The sequence below is a fragment of the Pelophylax lessonae genome (genome assembly GCF_965119305.1).
Source record: "Pelophylax lessonae genome assembly, chromosome: 7".
Lineage (NCBI taxonomy): Eukaryota > Metazoa > Chordata > Amphibia > Anura > Ranidae > Pelophylax > Pelophylax lessonae.
Window position 1 is genome coordinate 53,617,915 of NC_138774.1, and position 20,950 is coordinate 53,638,864.

The following is a 20,950-nucleotide window of genomic DNA, read 5'->3' on the forward strand; positions in this document are numbered from 1 at the left end:
ACTGTTCTGGCAGTGGTAATTTTTATAATTGTAACGAGTAACTATGCAGCACAAAAAAAAAAAATATCGGAGTAGAAGTATTGAAATCATTGAAAAAATGTAGTGAAGTAAAAGTAGAAGTAGGAGAAAAAAATTTTACTCCAGGAAAGTACAGATACCGCCTTTCGGTACTTAAGTACAGTAGTGAAGTAGTTCTACTTAGTTGCTATACATCTCTGCCTATACACAAGAGTGAAGATATAAGATCAGACTGATTAAGAAATTTTCCATCAGGATGGAAATTAACTGTGTCCTAATGAGCCCTTCTGACCATCTAAGGCAGGGGTCTCCAAACTTTTAAGCAAAGGGACTGTCCTTCAGACTTTAGGGGAGGGGGGCAGAAGTAGAAAATGCCCCCAGAATCAGTAGGAATAAACAATTCCTCAGGCTTGGTGGTCAGTAGGAGTAAAATAAATTACAAAAACACATGTGGTTAGTAGGGGAAAGGATAGTGCCCCATCATTGGTATTGGTGGGATGAAAAGCGCCTAATCATTGGTGTCAGTGGAAGAAATAGTGCCCCACTACTGGTGTCAGTGGGAGGAATAGTGCCCCACTACTGGTGTCAGTGGGAGGAATAGTGCCCCACTACTGGTGTCAGTGGGAGGAATAGTACCCCACTACTGGTGTCAGTGGGAGGAATAGTACCCCACTACAGGTGTCAGTGGGAGGAATAGTACCCCCCCTAGGGATGTTTCTGACCACTCCCCCCTGATATGCTGGCTGGAGTTGAGACCTCAGTCGTCCCTGTCTCGGGTCCCTTTGCGTCTCAATGCCTCCTGGTTAAAACTTTTTCCCCCTGGTAGTGATTTACCTAGAGCTATGCCCTGCTTCTTTTTGGATAATGATCTGTACCCTGATGTGTTGGTTCAATGGGATGCGTTTAAGTGCTATATGAGAGGGGTATTTATCGATGTCATTAACAAGGTTAAATCTTCTACTAGAGAATGGGAGGCTCACCTGACTGCGCATGTGAGAGATCGGGAGGAGGAGTATATTGGCCAACCCACTGAGACGTCCCGGGCAGCTTGGTTGTCTGCCCAGGATGCGCTGACTAGTTTTATCTCACATAGGGCGGAGCACAAGCGTTTTTTTTCCAAAGTCACTTTTTATGAAGAGGGGGAACAGACTGGCCGTCTCCTGGCAAAACTTGTTAATGTGCGTCCTGCGGTTCCTGCTATAGGGGCCCTCAAATTGCCTTCGGGCACCCTGGTTAACTCTTCGGAGCAGGTTATGGCAGAGTTGGTTCGCTTTTATACCGAGCTCTATTCCTCTAGAGTGTCATATACTGACTTGGAACTGACTGAGTACTTTCAGGGGGTAGATCTCCCCGCTTTATCGGCGGTGCATAGGCTCCAATTGGATGCTCCTCATACATTGGAGGAGCTTCGGGAGGCGGCTAGCTCTTTTCCCACCTTTAAGGCTCCGGGGAATGATGGGTTACCCATGGAGGTGTACCAGACCTTCCCTGACACCTTACTGCCACGAGTGTTGCGGGTCTTCAATGAGGCTCTGCGCGGTGGTCGTCTGCCCTCGTCCATGTCTGGTGCCAGTATCACGTTAATCCTGAAGCCGGATAAGCACCCGGTAGATCCCGGCTCTTATAGACCAATCTCTTTGTTACAATCTGACGTTAAGATTCTGGGAGGAATAGTACCCCACTACTGGTGTCAGTAGAAGGAATGGTGCCTCAACCTTGCTGACAGTGGGAGGAATAGTGCCTCGTATCAGTGGGAGTATTAGTGATCCAAGGGCTGGATGAAGGCAAGTAAAGGGCCACATCTGCAGGCTGCAGTCTGGAGACCATTGATCTAAGGTGTTACAATGACATCCAAAGCATCAGAAATGACCTGGCAATACAAGAACCACTTCTTGCTTTTATTGAGCCATCTCTGGTCAGCCAGACTGAAGGTGTAGAAGGCCATTTGAGAGGCTATCTAAGGTATTATTTTAAAATAATCAGTTTATTATTTATTAAAGCTATAGTTTTGAAAATTATATCAAATATTTTTGCAATTACATTCACATGTCAAAGATTATATATGTGAGGTTAGTAATTGTCTTTAGATCTACTTTAACAAAGTCTCAGAAATAGCACCCCTCCCAAGCAAAAGCTAACTTACCTCTGACATGAAACCAACAAATCACACTGGAAAATAGAATACTTTAAATACCCTTGCCTTTTTCTGACATTAAACCACGAGGAAGGAAAAGGCCCTTCCTGTCATCCGTGGTCCCCACCAGTCTACAGACACTTGGGCGTCTTCTCCTGCCTCTCCCACTACACTGCATCATGTCTCAGCATCCGGGAGAAGGCCAAAGCCCTCAATTTCTATTTACAACACAGTTAATCAGCTTACATCCTTCCGGGGGAACGTCACGTTTAAATGTCTATACTAGACAATGACACAATGAGTGACTTGGAACGCAATGATTCATCTCAAAGACATTTCAGCTTTTTCAACAATGCAGTGGAATGACGATGCCTAGTGGCTTTTAGTGGCCCAGAACAAACACTCATATTTTGCTATATGGCAGTCAGATCAGCGAAGGTTTCTGATTGATTATTATATCCCATTAAATGGGGATTCACTGGAGCAAAAAGGCAGCAATAAAAACCTAAAAAAAATTCCAACCCTTCCCCTAATACAAGTATTTCTATTGTTTACTATGTTTTCCATCATTTCCAGTACCATGTGCTATCCTTAACTAACAGGAAGTCAGCCGTGTGCATCAAAATGTCTCCTCACTAGGTTACCCAACAGTTCTAAGCCAGTGAAGCTTGTGGCGTCCCCCAGAAGCACGTTGTCTAGCTGTTCCCTTGCCAGGGTCCACAGGAAAACATGTATTTTTCAAGATGGTGGTCCAGTGAGCTAAATTGATATCTTCTGGTTCTCCATTGAGGTTAGATTCCGGTTTATTCTATAGGCTAAATTCAAGGGGGTCCCTTCAGACTCTGGAGCCCCATTTATCCAGGTGCATGACACAAAAGGTGAGCAGACCTTCCCCCATCAAGCCACCACTGACTTCTGAGCTGGGGCTACTTTTCCACACTTATCAGGTGTTGTCTGTTCCATGTCGTCTTATAAAAAATATTAGTCTGACCTAGCAATTTTAGCACTGCACTCTTTGCTGTAAATGCTGATATTCCCCACTTTACACACCAAGAAGACTTAGTTGGTTTATAACAGTTATGGTGTTAATTGCCTAGCGTGGTACATCAATGAGAGTCGTTTGTTCCAAAATATGGTTCCAAAGATATGGTGTGTAACGGAACAGGGCACCCCTGACTGGGTACCTCCGTTGACAGATGCTCCTAGTGCTTCCCGAGGGCTCCAAGCACTCCACCAGAAACCGTAACCACTTCAGACCCCACGAACGGCCGCAGCTTGGTTAGGGTCTCGCCATCTCCTACCCACCCTGGACCTATGACAAGGCTCCAGGTTCCCGTGGGTGAACCTCTCTTTCCCCAGAGAGTGCAGCAGAACAAGCTCTTACACAAGCTCTTACAAGAGCTCAGTGATTATCCAAGGGAGTATGGAAGACCATAGCAATCCCTTGTAGCAGATTCCCCCAATAAGAGACAGGACTCTAGATTGAGGGTGAAGTAACTCTAGAACAACTTTATTAAACAAGAAAAAAGACTTATATACAGTTTTCACCCACAAGGTTACCACCCAGGTGGACCTTGTTGAAGACTGGACGTAACATTCACCATCTAATAGGAACAGAGTTTTACACTCTCATACAGTGTACACAAAAATATACAATGTGGGACAATTCCCCCTCCCCCTTAGCATCCAATCCACATACCTATATACATCCTATAATAAGTTTCTCTTAAGGCAGACAGACAGAACAATGTGATGTCATTAACACTTAACAATGAGACAGGGTAATCCACATTCCCTCCCAATACACAACAAAAGGAAAACCTGTCTGACATTGAAAGATATATATACACAGCATTTAGGAAGAACAGATTTCATGGCAAATGGGAATAAATCTTTATATTCCTATATGGAGATATTGCTGGCAAATATGACCGTCCCATCTGAAGCAATTCAAACCATTAATCATCTGTTTTTAACTTCCAGTGACGGTGAATACTTTCACATGGTGCATTTTCAAAAAACATGGTAAACCTTGGAAAGGTATTTTCAGTTACATAAAGTTAGTTACATTACTGGGTGCTACTGAAGGGGTGCTGCGGCACTCCATGAACTGTAGGAAACTCACCTTTCAGTATTCCCCATTAGCTCATTCACTATTGGTCCACTACATTCCACTTTTCCCCAAAGGGGAAAAAAACAAGTGCTCCACTTAAGCTTGCCATACATTATACAGTTTTCTCATTCAATTTCCTATAGATTTACCTTCAACTATGTAGTGCAAAGGCCTGCCTGATTGCATACAAATTGAAAGTGTTTAGGTTTGACCTCATATTATATGGTTTTGGTAATTCTAATGGGAAATTGTATAATTTTTGGCCAGCCTAAATGTTGCACATTCTGGTATCCAACTCCTTCCCTCTCTCCTAACCTACCTCCCACCCAATGACACCAGAGGTCTAAGGCCTATCATTACAAAAGGGAATTCCTACCAATAGGGCTGCACCTCACTGCAAGCTGATACCATTCAGTTTTACTACAAGTGATATAATTCCCCTGAGCTGGTATACAGCACAAGAAGTCGGAGAATATCATCTTCAGCTGAGGCTCCCCATTCAGGTAGTATATGTTTAGGACTTACAATAAAAGAATGGAAGACACCCATAAACATTGGAAGAATTACTACTCAGCTAAAGGAACTCCTGGTAATCCCAGAAACATTGGGATCAACACACATTTGTTTCTAAGGCTATTTGTGGCTTTAAAGTGATATTAAAGGCAGATTTATATTTAAATAACAAACATATTATACTTACCTGCTCTGTGCAGTGATAATACACAGAGCAGCCCTGATCCTCCTCTTCTCGGGTCCCCTGGTGGCGCCCCTGGCCCCTCCTTCCTACCAAGTGCCCCCATAGTGTGTCCATTCACACACACAGAGCATGGCTCAGCCCCACCCCGCTCTCTCCTCATTTTCTCACTAGCTGTGATTGACATTAGTATTAGTCAATCGCTCCCGCTGCTGTCTGAGCCAATGAGGAGGAAGAGACCAGGGAGAGCCGCTGCTCGAGTGCACATTGCTGGATTGCGATGGGGCTCAGGTAGGTACTAGGGGGGCTGGGGGGCTCCTGCACACAGAAGGTTTGTTTACCATAGATTGCATGAATGTAAAACACATTGAGCCTTTACAACTACTTTAAAGTATAACTCCAGACATATTGTTTTCTAGATTTGGATAGAGTGTAGGCACATTGGATCCGCTGTCAGGTTTTCATTGTTGTGTTCACTTGTTATGGATTTTTATTCTCACTCTGGGGGAGATTTACTAAAACTGGTACACACAGAATCTGGTTCAGCTGTGCATAGCAATCAATCAGCTTCTAACTTCAGCGTGTTCAATTAAGCTTTGACAATGAAGCCAGGAGGCTGATTGGTTACAATGCCAAGCTGCAGTTTTAATAAATCTCATCAGCATCACTTGTCTTAAATTATTCAGGTATTCTGGCAGCAAGACTTTCCTAATTGAGTTCTCACCTCGCCAACACATCAGTGGTGTCATGCTTATCTTAGTCCAGCCAAAGATGGTTCAAATCTTGGCTGATTCAGCAGGAATCGGCCAAGATTCGAACCAAGTATAGGCAGGCTGAATGTACCAAGTAGATCGATTAATCAACTTGGGTACAACCAGCCTGCCGGATTTTACTTGGAATTATCGCTAGCGGCTGCTATAGCATCACAATCACAATGTCTCCACAGGAGGGATTCCCTTGTCAGCACTGTCTGAGTTGATGGGGGAATTGTAGTTGCAGGAAAGAAATTTGCACCGTCTATGGCCTGTCTGACTGTACATTCCATATTGTAAAACTATGATTAAAGTAGTCAGTAGTCCATCCTAAAACACACTTGTTATGGTCATAGGCGTGCGCACAGGGTGTGCCAGGGGTGCCTGGGCATACCCTAATCATCCTCTGCGGTGCTGAATCCCCCTGCTTCCTGGCACCCCGTCTCCCCCCTACAGTGCTGCCAGCTTCCCTCCTCTCCTCTCCCGCCTGCTGCTGCGGGGGATATTTCAGGATGGATGGATGAATGAAAGAACACAGTGAGTGATCTGTATCAACCGCTCCTGTGTTCATTCCTAACTGAAGCATAGTAAACTATTTACTTGCTTCAGTTTGCGAATGAACAGGAAGCCTCTCAGAACAGAGCACTTCCCATTCATTCACTGTCCAGTGCAGCTGGGGCTGCAAAGAAAGGGACTAGTGAAGCCCTGTCTTCAGTCCCTTTCTCTCTGTTTAAACCTTTGATAATTCACCAAAACCCCGCAACGGCTCCTAAAAAACATTGTAAAAAATAAAAACTACTGAGACCATCCACTGTGCTACTGACACCAATCTCTGCTCTGCTGACACCGTGCACTGCTCTGCTGATATACACATATATATATATATTTGTGTTTTGGGGTGGACAACCTAATGCAATAGCCTACGCACAGCAATGGTTATGGTCATGGCAAGATGAATACATTTGGCTTAGTATGGAAAAGGAATGATGGAACGTTCTACCATTCCTCTTCTTTAGTCTGCAAATGGGCACCACCACCATATTCATTCCTATGCGGAGCTGTACTCATGGTGGCCTCCCCATAGGAATGAATAGAGTCACAGTGCATCTGTGCAGGCTGAAGAGGATCTGGTGAGGATGTTTTCAGATGCAAGGTTGTAAAGTGCCCGGCAGGGTCGCACATTTTAGACCACTGGATGAGAGGTGAAGATAAACATCTGACCTGGTGGGCTGCATGAATAAGTTGGCTGCATTTATTAAAGAACAACTTCACCATCACCTCTCCTGGTCAAAATACTAGTTTCATGGCTATCATTTCATTTTGTCACTTCACTGACCTGGAACATGTGTGCAGTATAGGAGCTCTGGCTCCAATTTGCTCAAGTTTTAAAACCAGAGACAGCCAGACGACTAGCATTCTCAGAGAAGATTAGCAATGGCAGCCTCCATTCTGCTCCCATTAAATGTTTGACCATTCTTCCAGAAACGCATTTGTGAGGTCAGGTATTGATGTTGGACAAGAAGGCATGGCTCACAGTCTCTGCTCTAATTTATATTAAAGGTGTTCTGCCAGGTTGAGGTCAGGACTCTGTGCAGGCCAGTCAAGTTCCTCCACCCCAAACTCGCTCATCCATGTCTTTATGGACCTTGATTGTGCACTGGTGTGAAGTGATGTTGGAACAAGAAGGGGCCATCCCCAAACTGTTCCCACAAAGTTGGGAGCATGAAATTGTCCAAAATGTCTTGGTATGCTGACGCCTTAAGAGTTCCCATCACTGGAACTAAGGGGCCAAACCCAACCCCTGGAAAACAACCCCACACCATAACCCCCCTCCACCAAATAATTTGGACCAGTGCACAAAGCAAGGTCCATAAAGACATGGATGAGCGAGTTTACAGTGGAGGAACTTGACTGGCCTGCACAGAGTCCTGATCTCAAACCTATAGAACACCTTTGGGATGAATAAGAGTGAAGACTGCGAGCCAGGCCTTCTCGTCCAACATCAAAGCCTGACCTCACAAATGCACTTCTGGAAGAATGGTCAAACATTCCCATAGACACACTCCTAAACCTTGTGGACAGCCTTCCCAGAAGAGTTAGCTTTTATAGCTACAAAGGGTGGGCCAACTCAATATTGAACCCTACAGACTAAGACTGGAATGCCATTAAAGTTCATGTGCGAAGGCAGGCGCCCCAATACTTTTGGTAATATAGTGTGTGTCCAATCCATTCTTTTCCATGGAAAGTCTTTTGACTTGCAGATAAGGAAGAGCAGACTGATGATTGGTGGAAACTAAAGCCAAGAAAATGGGAGCAGCAAATGATGTTATAAACAATTTAAAGAACAAATATAAAATTAATGGGTAGGATTTACTAAAGACAAATAGACTCTGCAAGTGCAGTTGCTTCAGAGCTTGATAAATGAGATGAACTTCCATCATCCAATCATGTGCAAGCAAAAATGTTTTTTTTTTTTTTTTTCCTTGCATGTGATTGGGTATTCTTTGCAACGCTTCATCTCATTTACTAAGCTCTGGAGGAAAAGGTGATTGCTGATAGGCTGCAGTTTACACAATGCTCTTTGAGCAATTCACACCATATATTGGTGCCGTGTATTAGGGCAGCCAATAACTTTGAACGGCTCTCAACATGTAAAAGGAAAAAAAAATGCCCATGTACTATTTCTGCTATTTTTGACAGTCCAGTGCAGCACACTGTACAGAACATTCACATCTCTGTGTTATGGTACACTATAGAGTAGGGATATACAAACTGTGGCCCCCCAGCTGTTGCAAAACTACATATCCCATCATGCCTCTGACTCTGGGTGTCATACAATGCCTCATGGGACTTGTAGTTCTGCAACAGCTGGAGGGCCAACGTTTGCATCTCCCTGCTATAGAGTATGAGCTTTAACCACTTTACCACCGGAGGATTTTGCTGTCTTACGTCCAGGCCACTTTTTGCGATTCGGCGCTGTGCGACTTTAACTGACAATTGCGCGGTCGTGCGACGCCGTACCCAAACAAAATTTACGTCCTTTTTTTCCCACAAACAGAGCTTTCTTTTGGTGGTATTTAATCACCTGTGCGATTTTTACTTTTTGCGCTATAAACAGCGTTTATTTTGAAAAAATAACAATATTTTTAAAAAAATTTTTATATGAAATTCCCCCCCAAAAAAAGATGTAAAAACCAATTTTTTTTTTTTAATTTTTGGCCAATTTGTTTTCTGCTACCCTTGTTTGGTAAAAAAAATCGCAATAAGCGTATTTTGATTGGTTTGCGCAAAAGTTATTGCGTTTACTAACAAAGGGAAAGATTTCTGTCATTTTTGGTGTTTTTTTTTTTAACGAGTAATGGCGGCGATCTGCGATTTTTTTTGCGGGACTGTGACATTGGGGCGGACAGATCGGACCCTTGACTGACATATTTGACACTTTTGGGGGTACCAGTGACATTACTGCAGTAATCAGTGCTATATATATGCACTGTTACTGTAAAAATTACACTGGCAGTGAAGGGGTTAAATTTATTTGGTAGGGAGGGGCTGTGTGTGTCCCTAGGGGCGTGGTTTCTACTGTGATTGGCTGTGGCTCTAGCTGTAAGGACACTGATCAACGGATCTACATACTAGATCCGAGTGATCAGTGTCTTTACAGCGAGGAGAATGACAGGCAGCTTGTTTACACAGGGACAGATCGCATGTTCAACTATGCTGAACACTCCGATCTGTCAGTCCCTGTCACTTAGGAGATCCGCCCGCTCTGTTTACACAGGTGGGCGGATCTCCTCACTCGATTCCCCGACGATCGGGGCAGAGCAGTGGCGAACGCCGCCGCTCCTCCCCTGGCCCGACTCCCGCTGTGAATGAAAACAGCGGGAGCGCCGCCTACAGGTGGAGGAGTCCAGCGACGTAGGTCTACGTCGCTGGACGGGAACGAGCCACTGTGCCGCAGTAGCAGCACAGTGGCTGGGGGTAAAGTGGTTAAAGTAGTATTAAACCCAAAAGCAAACATTTATTATATTGCAGCTTATCAATTCTTAGATATGATGGCTGCATTGGTTTTCTTTTTAGGCTTTCTTTCTCCTACAGTGGGTAAAAAAATGTATTTGATCCTCTGGTGATTTTCTATGTTTGCCCACTGACATAGAAACGATCAGTCTATAATTTTAATGGTAGGTTTTTTTTTTAACAGCGAGAGACATAGCAACAACAAAAATATTTAGAACAATGCATTTCAAAAAAGTTATAAATTGATTTGCATTTTAATGAGTGAAATAAGTATTTGATCCTCTATCAATCAGTAAGATTTCTGGCTCCCAGGTGTCTTCTATACAGGTAATGAGCTGAGATTAGGAGCGCTCTTCACGTTACCGCAATGCTGAGGAGTGACTCCGGTCTACTGATAAAAGGTTTGCATTGTTGGGCTCTCCTTTTAAAAATTCTGTTATCATAGGCGTGCGCACAGGGTGTGCAGGCACACCATAAACACCCCTGATATCCACACTGATTCCCCCTGATGTCCAGCCCCCATCCCCCACCCCTCCTTCCCTCCTCTCCCTCTGGCTGCTGTGGGGGATGTTTCAGGATGGAGAGCCAGAAAAAGGGCCAATAAATATGTAATTTACTGGGCCCTTCCTTTTCTGAATGAACACATTGAGTGAGCGGTACCGATCACTTCTGTGTCCCATTTTTTTTACTGAAGCATAGTAAACTGTTTACTATGCTTCAGTTTGTGAATAAACAGGAAGTTGCTTAACACGGAGCACTTCCCATTCACTCACTCTCCAGTGCAGCTGAGACTGCAGAGAGAGGGACTAGGGAATCTCTGTCCTCAGTCCCTTTCTCTGTCTCAAAAGTGATTCATCAGGGGTATGTTTAGACTCCTAATATTAAACCAAAGCCCCCAAACAAAATTGTAAAAAAAATAATAATAATAATAATAATGATATTGTAAAAAATAAATAAATAAAGTGTAAAATAACAATAAAAAATTAAAAATTAAAAATAGAAAATGACTGACACCGTCCACTGCCCTTACTGACACCGTCCACTGCCCTACTGACATCGTCCACTGCCCTTACTGACACCATCCACTGCCCTTACTGACACCGTCCACTGCCCTACTGACACCATCCACTGCCCTTACTGACACCGTCCACTGCCCTACTGACACCGTCCACTGCCCTTACTGACACCGTCCACTGCCCTACTGACACCATCCACTGCCCTACTGACACCATCCACTGCCCTACTGACACCGTCCTCTGCCCTTACTGACACCAATCTCTGCCCTACTGACACCGTCCACTGCCCTACTGACACCATCCACTGCCCTTACTGACACCGTCCACTGCTCTACTGACACCATCCACTGCCCTTACTGACACCGTCCACTACCCTACTGACACCATCCACTGCCCTTACTGACACCAATCTCTGCCCTTACTAACACCAATCTCTGCCCTACTGACACCGTCCACTGCCCTACTAACACCATCCACTGCCCTTACTGACACCGTCCACTGCCCTACTGACACCATCCACTGCCCTTACTGACACCGTCCACTGCTCTACTGATACCGTCCACTGCCCTTACTGACACCAATCTCTGCCCTACTGACACCATCCACTGCCCTTACTGACATCGTCCACTGCCCTTACTGACACCATCCACTGCCCTTACTGACACCGTCCACTGCCCTACTGACACCATCCACTGCCCTTACTGACACCGTCCACTGCCCTACTGACACCGTCCACTGCCCTTACTGACACCGTCCACTGCCCTACTGACACCGTCCACTGCCCTACTGACACCATCCACTGCCCTACTGACACCATCCTCTGCCCTTACTGACACCAATCTCTGCCCTACTGACACCGTCCACTGCCCTACTGACACCATCCACTGCCCTTACTGACACCGTCCACTGCTCTACTGACACCATGCACTGCCCTTACTGACACCGTCCACTACCCTACTGACACCATCCACTGCCCTTACTGACACCAATCTCTGCCCTTACTAACACCAATCTCTGCCCTACTGACACCGTCCACTGCCCTACTAACACCATCCACTGCCCTTACTGACACCGTCCACTGCCCTACTGACACCATCCACTGCCCTTACTGACACCGTCCACTGCTCTACTGATACCGTCCACTGCCCTTACTGACACCAATCTCTGCCCTACTGACACCATCCACTGCCCTTACTGACAATATCCACTGCCCTACTGACACCAATCTCTGCCCTACTGACACCGTCCACTGCTCTTCTGACACCATCCACTGCCCTACTGACACCAATCTCTGCCCTACTGACACCGTCCACTGCTCTTCTGACACCATCCACTGCCCTACTGACACCATCCACTGCTCTACTGACACCGTCCACTGCTCTACTGACACCGTCCACTGCCTACTGACACCATCCACTGCTTTACTGACACCGTCCACTGCCCTACTGACACCGTCCACTGCTCTTCTGACACCATCCACTGCCCTACTGACACCGTCCACTGCTCTACTGACACCGTCCACTGCTCTACTGACACCGTCCACTGCCCTACTGACACCATCCACTGCTCTAATGACACCGTCCACTGCCCTACTGACACCGTCCACTGCCCTACTGGCACTGTCCACTGGCCTACTGACACAGTCCACTGGCCTACTGACACCGTCCACTGCCCTACTGACACCGTCCACTGGCCTACTGGCACTGTCCACTGGCCTACTGACACCGTCCACTGGCCTAGTGACACCGTCCACTGCCCTACTGACACCGTCCACTGGCCTACTGGCACTGTCCACTGGCCTACTGACACCGTCCACTGGCCTAGTGACACCGTCCACTGCCCTACTGACACCGTCCACTGGCCTACTGGCACTGTCCACTGGCCTACTGACACCGTCCACTGGCCTAGTGACACCGTCCACTGCCCTACTGACACCGTCCACTGGCCTACTGGCACTGTCCACTGGCCTACTGACACCGTCCATGTTTAATACATTATAAAATGTTTGTATACATTTTTTTATTAAGAGTGTGTGTGTATGTCTCTGTCTCTCTTTATATATATATATACACACACACACACACACACATGTGTGTTCGAGCTCTCGGGTGCACACCCTAATGCTTTAGGCTGCAGACATGGCTGCTATATTGACACGAAGAAGAAAGTAAATTCTGGGGTGCAAACAGACTGTGCACTTTGCAAGTGCAGTTGGTCCAGAGCTTAGTAAATAGAGGGAAGCTCTGTTGACTTCCATCAGCCAATCATGTGTAAGCAAAGCAAATCAAAGTGAAGCTTCATCTAATTTGCTAAGCAACTGCACTTGCAAAGCGCACAATCTATTTGCCTTTAGTAAATCCACCCCTATGAGTCACTGATCAAGGACAAGTACGCAGATCAGGAGCGCTAAATTTTCTCTGATTTCACTTGCCGCATGCTTGTTCTGTAACAGTCACCTAAGACTGCTGGGAAGCTAGCAGTTCAGATCAGTGTCAGCAATGGCCACCCTCTGTAATGTTCCTTTAAGCTAAAGGCTTGACTACACATCAGATTTTTGTCTCTTGGTAAGGTGAGACATAGCTCCCAACTGTCCCTGATTTGGAAGGACTGTCCCTGATTTGGAACAAAGTTCCTCTTTCTTCCTCATTTGTCCCCCATTTTGGTCTGATCTATAAAGTTGTATATAAAATGCATTTTTTATCTTTCAAAAAGTGTTTCACAGTGCTATATATTTCCTCTAAAGGACTGCATTTGTAAACCAAAGCCCCCTAACAAAATTGTAAACAAAACAAAAATAATGATAATAATAATAACAATAATAATAATAATATTGTAAAAAATAAATACATAAATAAAGTGTAAAATAACAATAAAAAAATAATAAAAATAGAAAATGACTGACACCGTCCACTGCCCTTACTGACACCAATCTCTGCCCTACTGACACCATCCACAGCCCTACTGACACCGTCCACTGCTCTACTGACACCATCCACTGCCCTTACTGACACCGTCCACTGCCCTTACTGACACCGTCCACTGCCCTACTGACACCGTCCACTGCTCTACTGACACCATACACTGCCCTACTGACACCAATCTCTGCCCTACTGACACCATCCACAGCCCTACTGACACCGTCCACTGCCCTACTGACACCGTCCACTGCTCTACTGACACCATCCACTGCCCTTACTGACACTATCCACTGCCCTACTGACACCGTCCACTGCCCTTACTGACACCGTCCACTGCCCTACTGACACTGTCCACTGCTCTACTGACACCATCCACTGCCCTACTGACACCAATCTCTGCCCTACTGACACCATCCACAGCCCTACTGACACCATCCACTGCCATACTGACACCGTCCACTGCTCTACTGACACCATCCACTGCCCTTACTGACACTATCCACTGCCCTACTGACACCGTCCACTGCCCTTACTGACACCGTCCACTGCCCTTCTGACACCAATCTCTGCCCTACTGACACCAATCTCTGCCCTACTGACACCGTCCACTGCTCTACTGACACCAACCTCTGCTCTACTGACACCGTCCACTTCTCTACTGACACCGTCCACTGCTCTACTGACACCGTCCACTGCCCTTGCTGACACCGTCCACTGCCCTTACTGACACCGTCCACTGCCCTTACTGACACCGTCCACTGCCCTTACTGACACCGTCCACTGCCCTACTGACAACGTCCACTAAAGGCTTGACTACACATCAGATTTTTGTCTCTTGATAAGGTGAGACATAGCTCCCAACTGTCCCTGATTGAAGGGACTGTCTCTGGTTTGGTGGGACTGTCCCTGATTTGGAAGGACTGTCCCTGATTGGAGGGACTGTCCCTGATTTGGAACAAAGTTCCTCCTCATTTGCCCCCCATTTTGGTCTGATCTATATAGTTATCTTTCAAAAAGTGTTTCCCAGTGCTAAACCTTTCATCTAATTTCTAAAGGACTGCATTTGTAAATTTTAAAAGCCAATATAAAGGAATAGTAGTGGTAAAAAAAGCACTTGTGGTTTTAACTACTTTTTTTTTTTTTTATAAGTCTCCTATAAGGGGGCGTGGCAAGGGGTGTGTCTTATGCCTACATACTTTTGCTAATAGGTGTCCCTCAATCGGATTTCAAAAAATTTGGGAGGTATGCAAGAGATGATCCTTCTGCTGAAAACTATATTTTATTAGAATCTCATGAAAATCAACGGGACCCTTTATTAATCAAGGAAGAGCTGAATACAATATGTGCAAAAAATGCCTGTTGATTCTACCAGAAATCCTATGAGCTGATATCTCCTGTGTTCTCTGCCTGTGCTGCATTTTTATCAGGTACATTATTACCAGTTATTTCTGTGGGCTACAAAACACCTCCCCCTGATATTCTGAAGATGCAGAGAGGTGGAGGTGTTCTGTAGTCCTAACACTTCCTGTTATAAGGTGACTATGGATACAGTACTGTAAGTAGGTGGTGTCACCCTAGGACAGAATAACTAGATAAAAAAAAAAAAAAAAAGAAAAAAGATCTAAAGACTGGCAAGCTGAAATATAAAACATTTTTCTTAATGGGTTTAGATCTACTTTAACCTGCCAGATGACACAGTCCTGACAGCCTGTCATACACACGGTATTATTTATGTTACCCGAGCCCTGAACTCTTCCCCAAGCCCAGAGGGTGATTAGTTATGAAGCCTTGGATAAGTTTAGAAAGTTTATATTGGGTCAGAGCTGACCATCAATTGTCACATCCTTGAATTCAGATACATGAAAACACCCAGCAGGCAACACTGAGATCTGGCAGATACATAAAACTCGATGCCCCATTGAGCCAAGTGAGTGGGAGAAACATGCCCTGTATCATCTACCCAACTACAACTATTACTACGCAGCAAAGGAACAGATGTGTGGTTACTAGAGGTGGCTGAACTACACTTCTCATATCTCCAAAAGTTGTAGGATCAAAAGTCCCAAAATGATGTAACACAGCCTTTCTCAACCAGGGTTTTGTGGACTCTTAGGGTTCCTCCAGAAGTTACTAAGGGTTCCTTGAGAATGGAGCAAATCCTGACTCTCGGATAAATAATCACTGACTCCAAGGATCTTTTTAGCTATCTTTAAGCCCTTGTTCATACTGAACGCAGCTTTGAGTTCATCTGAACTCGCACGATTTCAAAGCCACATTTCAGTCCAACTTCGGGGGCGACTTTTAAGACATCTGCGCGGGTTCACGCACAGATGTACATTGAAACCACCCCCGAAGTCCCCAAAAGTAGTGCAGGAACTACATATGAAAACCGGTGCGGCGCTGCAAAGTTGGCGTTGCACCGATTGGGACGCTCCCATTGCCAGCAATAGGCTGTGATTTGACATGAGATTTGACCTGTCAAATCACACTGATGTGAATGGGGGCTAAGGGAGAGATTCTTACCACTGACTACCAATGTAAGAAGCATTCTTCCCACTGATCACCAAGGTAAGGAACATGCTTCCCAATGATCACCGATGTAAGGGGCATTCTTCTCACTGACCACAAATGTAAAGGAACATTCTTCACACTGACCACCAATGTAAGCAGCATTCTTCCCACTGACCACCAATGTAAGCAGCATTCTTCCCAATGATCACCGATGTAAGGGGCATTCTTCTCACTGACCACAAATGTAAAGGAACATTCTTCACACTGACCACCAATGTAAGCAGCATTCTTCCCACTGACCACTAAGGTAAGGAACATTCTTCCCAATGACCACTAAGGTAAGGAACATTCTTCCCAATGACCACCAGTGTAAAGGGCACAATTCCCACTGCCCACAGACATAAGGAGCATTCTTCTCACTGACCACCAATGTAAGGAAGGTTCTTCCCACTGACCACCAATGTAAACAGCATTCTTCTCACTAATCACCAAGGTAAGAGACTGACCCCACTGACCACCGATGTAAGGGGAATTCTTCCCAATGATCACCAGTGTAAAGGGCACTATTCCTACTGACCACAAATGTAAGATGCATTCTTCTCAATGACCACCAATGTAGGGAGTATTCTTCTCACTGACCAACGATGTTAGGAACATTCTTCCCAATGAGCACCAATTTAAACAGCATTTCCCACTGACCACCAACAGAAGGAACATTCTTGTCAATTACCACCAATGGAAGGAACATTCTTGTCAATGACCACCAACAGAAGGAACATTCTTGTCAATGACCACCAATGGAAGGAACATTCTTGTCAATGACCACCAACAGAAGGAACATTCTTGTCAATGACCACCAATGGAAGGAACATTCTTTCAATGACCACCAACGGAAGGATCATTCTTGTCAATGACCACCAATGGAAGGAACATTCTTGTCAATGACCACCAATGGAAGGAACATTCTTGTCAATGACCACCAACAGAAGGAACATTCTTGTCAATGACCACCAATGGAAGGAACATTCTTTCAATGACCACCAACGGAAGGATCATTCTTGTCAATGACCACCAATGGAAGGAACGTTCTTGTCAATGACCACCAATGTAAACAGCATTCTTTCCACTGACCACAGATGTAAGGTGCACTATTCCCACTGACCATCACACTAATGTTTTGTGAGTTGCAGACTTAATAATTATTAGCGGGGGTTCTCTGAGATTGCAAAATTATTTCAAGTATTTCTCTATGCTACAAAGTTTGAGAAAGGCTGATGTAACACAAGTCGACTTATTAAATCTTCATCAAAATAATAAAATTAGGACTTGTGTGCATGGGTAATATTATTTAATGCTGCATTTTGTAATCGATTGCAGCGCTGTTTAAACATATGCATTTGACCTGATTTCAAGACATCTTAATAGGATCTGTTGGGACCAAAGAAACACAATACAAAGCAGGTCAAACGCTGTCTCAGAACCTTCATTCTAATTACTCTTTTAATGTAATTGGAAATCTGCTGCCCTGCGTTTCATGTGGGTTTAAAAAACAGGCAAGAGCCCAGTCCACCACACCAGCTCAATGCTGACACTCGTCTCCTCACCTTTTCCTTCTCTCTCAAGTTGAGGTTGTTAGGCGATATGTCTGTACTACAGAAAGATGCTTTAGTGATAGGACTCGTTGGTGCTGATAGAATATTTTATTAATCTAGAATAGCCATTCTCAGCATTTTTACCCTGGAGGAACCCTTGACATAATTTTCATCTCTAAGGAACACCTGCATAAATGTATAACTACAATTCATAGTATATTAATAACAAACTAATTAAGAATGTTCTGTACCTGGAGAATTTCATACCCAGAACAGATCCTTTTACAACACCCTGTTGCTCTGCATGACAAAATTATGAAAAAATTTATAGTAATAATGGCAATAAAAACATAGAGTGTGAATATAGCATCCCCCTTACACTAGTCGCCAGTGGTGAAGTGCCCTCTTTATGTTAGTAATTCATTGAAAAGTGCCCCCATTGATGGTTAGTGTAGAAGTGGCCCATTACATTGGATGTTAGTGGAAAACTGCCCCCTTACATTGATGCAACAAAAATAAAAACTGAATCGCCATACCACTGCTAAGAGGTCCAGATACAACTTTATTCCAATAATGGTCAGAGGGACAATCCAAAAAAAAGCCAACGTGTTTTGGGGGACCCATAAAACGCATTGTTTTTTTTTTTTTTAGGAATGTTCCCCTGACTTTTGTTGGAATAAAGTTGTAACGGGACCTCTGAGCTGTGGTGTCTCTTCAGTTTAAATTTGTGTCACCTTGCACTACAAACCAAAGAGACCTCTAGGGTGTAGATCTACTGGTGTAGAAACTGGCTGACCGGGAGCCACATCATTTACATCAATTCCTTAAGCCTCGTACACACGAGTCGAAATCGGCAGGGAATTTTCGTCCGACGACCGATCTGCTGATTTTCGGCTTGTTAGTATGATGCTTCCGACAACCGACTCCGACTTTTCGGCCGAAAAAAATCTGGTGTGCAGGCTATAAAATTTTTGTCCGCCGTCAAAACACGGCCGATTTTCGTGCAGTCAGTACAGATTTCAACAGGGAAAAATCTGATGAGCAAGTCTGGGCATGCTCAGAGAAGAAAGAACACAAAGAAAGCAAACCAACACATGACATCACTTCTGAAGTAGAGTTTTGTCGGGCGAGAAAATTCGTGTGCAGCCTAGGCACATTCCAACCAACAAAACACCACTCTGGACAAAAGACGGACGATCGGTCGGCCGATAATCGTTGCGTATGTACTAGGCTTTAAGATAGCAAGAACAGTGAGAGAACCCTACGGGTCCAGTGCTATTTTTCCACTTTCTCCTTACATTGATGGTCAGTCTGGTTTGGAGATCAATATCCACCATTGCTTACAGCTCAGCAACTTCTGGAGGAACCTTAAGGTTCCATGGAACCCTGGTTGAGGATAACTGAGCTAAAGTCACTATAAGATGCTTTGTAAAGGGACATGATCCTTTTCGGAAGTTTTCTGAAGTTTGACATCAAATGCAGGTCAGCAAATTCCCACTGCAGTTTAATGCAGTAGTGTAGATGACAATTCAGGGGCAGCATTTGACCTGCTTTGAGAGGCGCTGCATTTTTTCAGACGCAGCCGGTCCTGTTGGGGTACATATGGATTGCAGGCAAAGCAGGTCAAGCGCTTCATTTTTAATACATTTTGTATTTAGTTAACATAGTGAGAAATAGAACATAAACATATTAAAATATTAGATTGATAGCTATCTATCTATCTATCTATCTATCTATCTATCTATCTATCTATCTATCTATCTATCTAATATTTTTATATGTTTCTATTTCTCACTATGTTAACTAAATACAAAAGTAAATAGATAGATAGATAGATAGATAGATAGATAGATAGATAGATAGATAGATAGATAGATAGATAGATAGATAGATAGATAGATAGATAGATAGATAGATAGATAGATAGATAGATAGATAGACGGATGGACGGACGGACAGACAGACAGATAGAATTATATAGCTATAAAAAACAATGCTACTAAATAATTTCTTTAAAAATGTAGATATAAAATAGGCTGCTATTTATGATCTGGCGTGTTGGAGGGCCATTCCACCTATAAGTGATATTTTGGTTATAGGTGGACCCTAGTGGATTAAGTCAGTGCCTGCCATCTCATTCGTCTCTTGTATACCCCAACGGCGCAATCTCCCTGCCATAACTCCCCTATCTGTTCCTGTCCATCTGGGAGTTCTGGGTGTTGGGTGTTCCTGTCCACCTTTGTGCGTTCAAGCATTTCCTTCCCCGTTCTCCATGATATGAAATAAATTTAAAGAAATCCAATTGGGAGAATGGAAAATCCTTGAGCAGGTGTTCAGACCCAAGAACTCGGGACAGAGATCCCACTAATAGAGTCTCCAACCAGTATATTTAGCGGTTAGGTAGTGGAACCCTCTAGAAGTTTTGGGTAGACTGATCCTGTAAGTGGGATAGGCATTTCAGCAATCCCGCTTCCATTTTGTCACCTGCCATGTTTCTTTTTAAAATCCGTCCATAAATGTTGCAAAGAATAGATTTATGACAACTGACACAAAGAGATTATAGAGCATTTCTTATGGGAACCTCAAGGCTTCACCTTTCATCCAGCAATCTGTACTAAAAAATCAATAAGGATTCTAGCTCCTACCGGCAGCAGCTGCATTTTTTTTTTCTTATAAATTAGACCAAAAAATTAATTATTAAATTGCATGTATACAGAATATATACAGGAAAAGAAGAATTAAACTTAACATCACAGCCATAGACATACATTAAGCTGCACTGTGTGATAGATTAGTGTTAGTTCATAGTGAAATCTACTCACCAAGCTGTCCGTTGGAGTAGCCCCTGTTGGTGTGAGCCCCCCCAGCCTGCTCTCTCCTGGAAGGTCCAGAGAGTGTGTGAGCTGTCACTGGGACTGTGACACTCAATGCCAGAGGGAGAGGCCATGCAGAAGGGGAGAGGACGAAAAACTTCCCAAAATGACTCTATCTGACCTGTCATTGGATGCAAAGGGCTGACATCACTCAAACATTTCCCAGCTGTGTGATACAGTATATTATCTAGTGCAGAATGTCATATTACATTGCAATAACAATTCTTTACAGACATAGCTGACTGCCCATTGCAGCTTTTATATTCAATTCCTTTTATGAAGAATGTGTGCAGAATGTCAAACTCTACAGGGAAA

At 44.3% G+C, this 20,950-nt stretch overlaps 1 protein-coding gene across 2 annotated transcripts in view; it reads right to left on the bottom strand.

Moving 5' to 3' along the window:
• PRX (periaxin) overlaps nucleotides 1-20,684 on the bottom strand; it is a 76,605-nt gene extending 55,921 nt beyond the window's left edge. For both annotated transcript variants that reach the window (XM_082263136.1, XM_082263135.1), the window contains exon 1: nucleotides 20,585-20,684. The gene's annotated coding sequence lies outside the window, so the exon portion shown is untranslated. The remainder of the gene's footprint in view (nucleotides 1-20,584) is intronic.
• Between the last annotated feature and the right edge of the window lie 266 nt (nucleotides 20,685-20,950).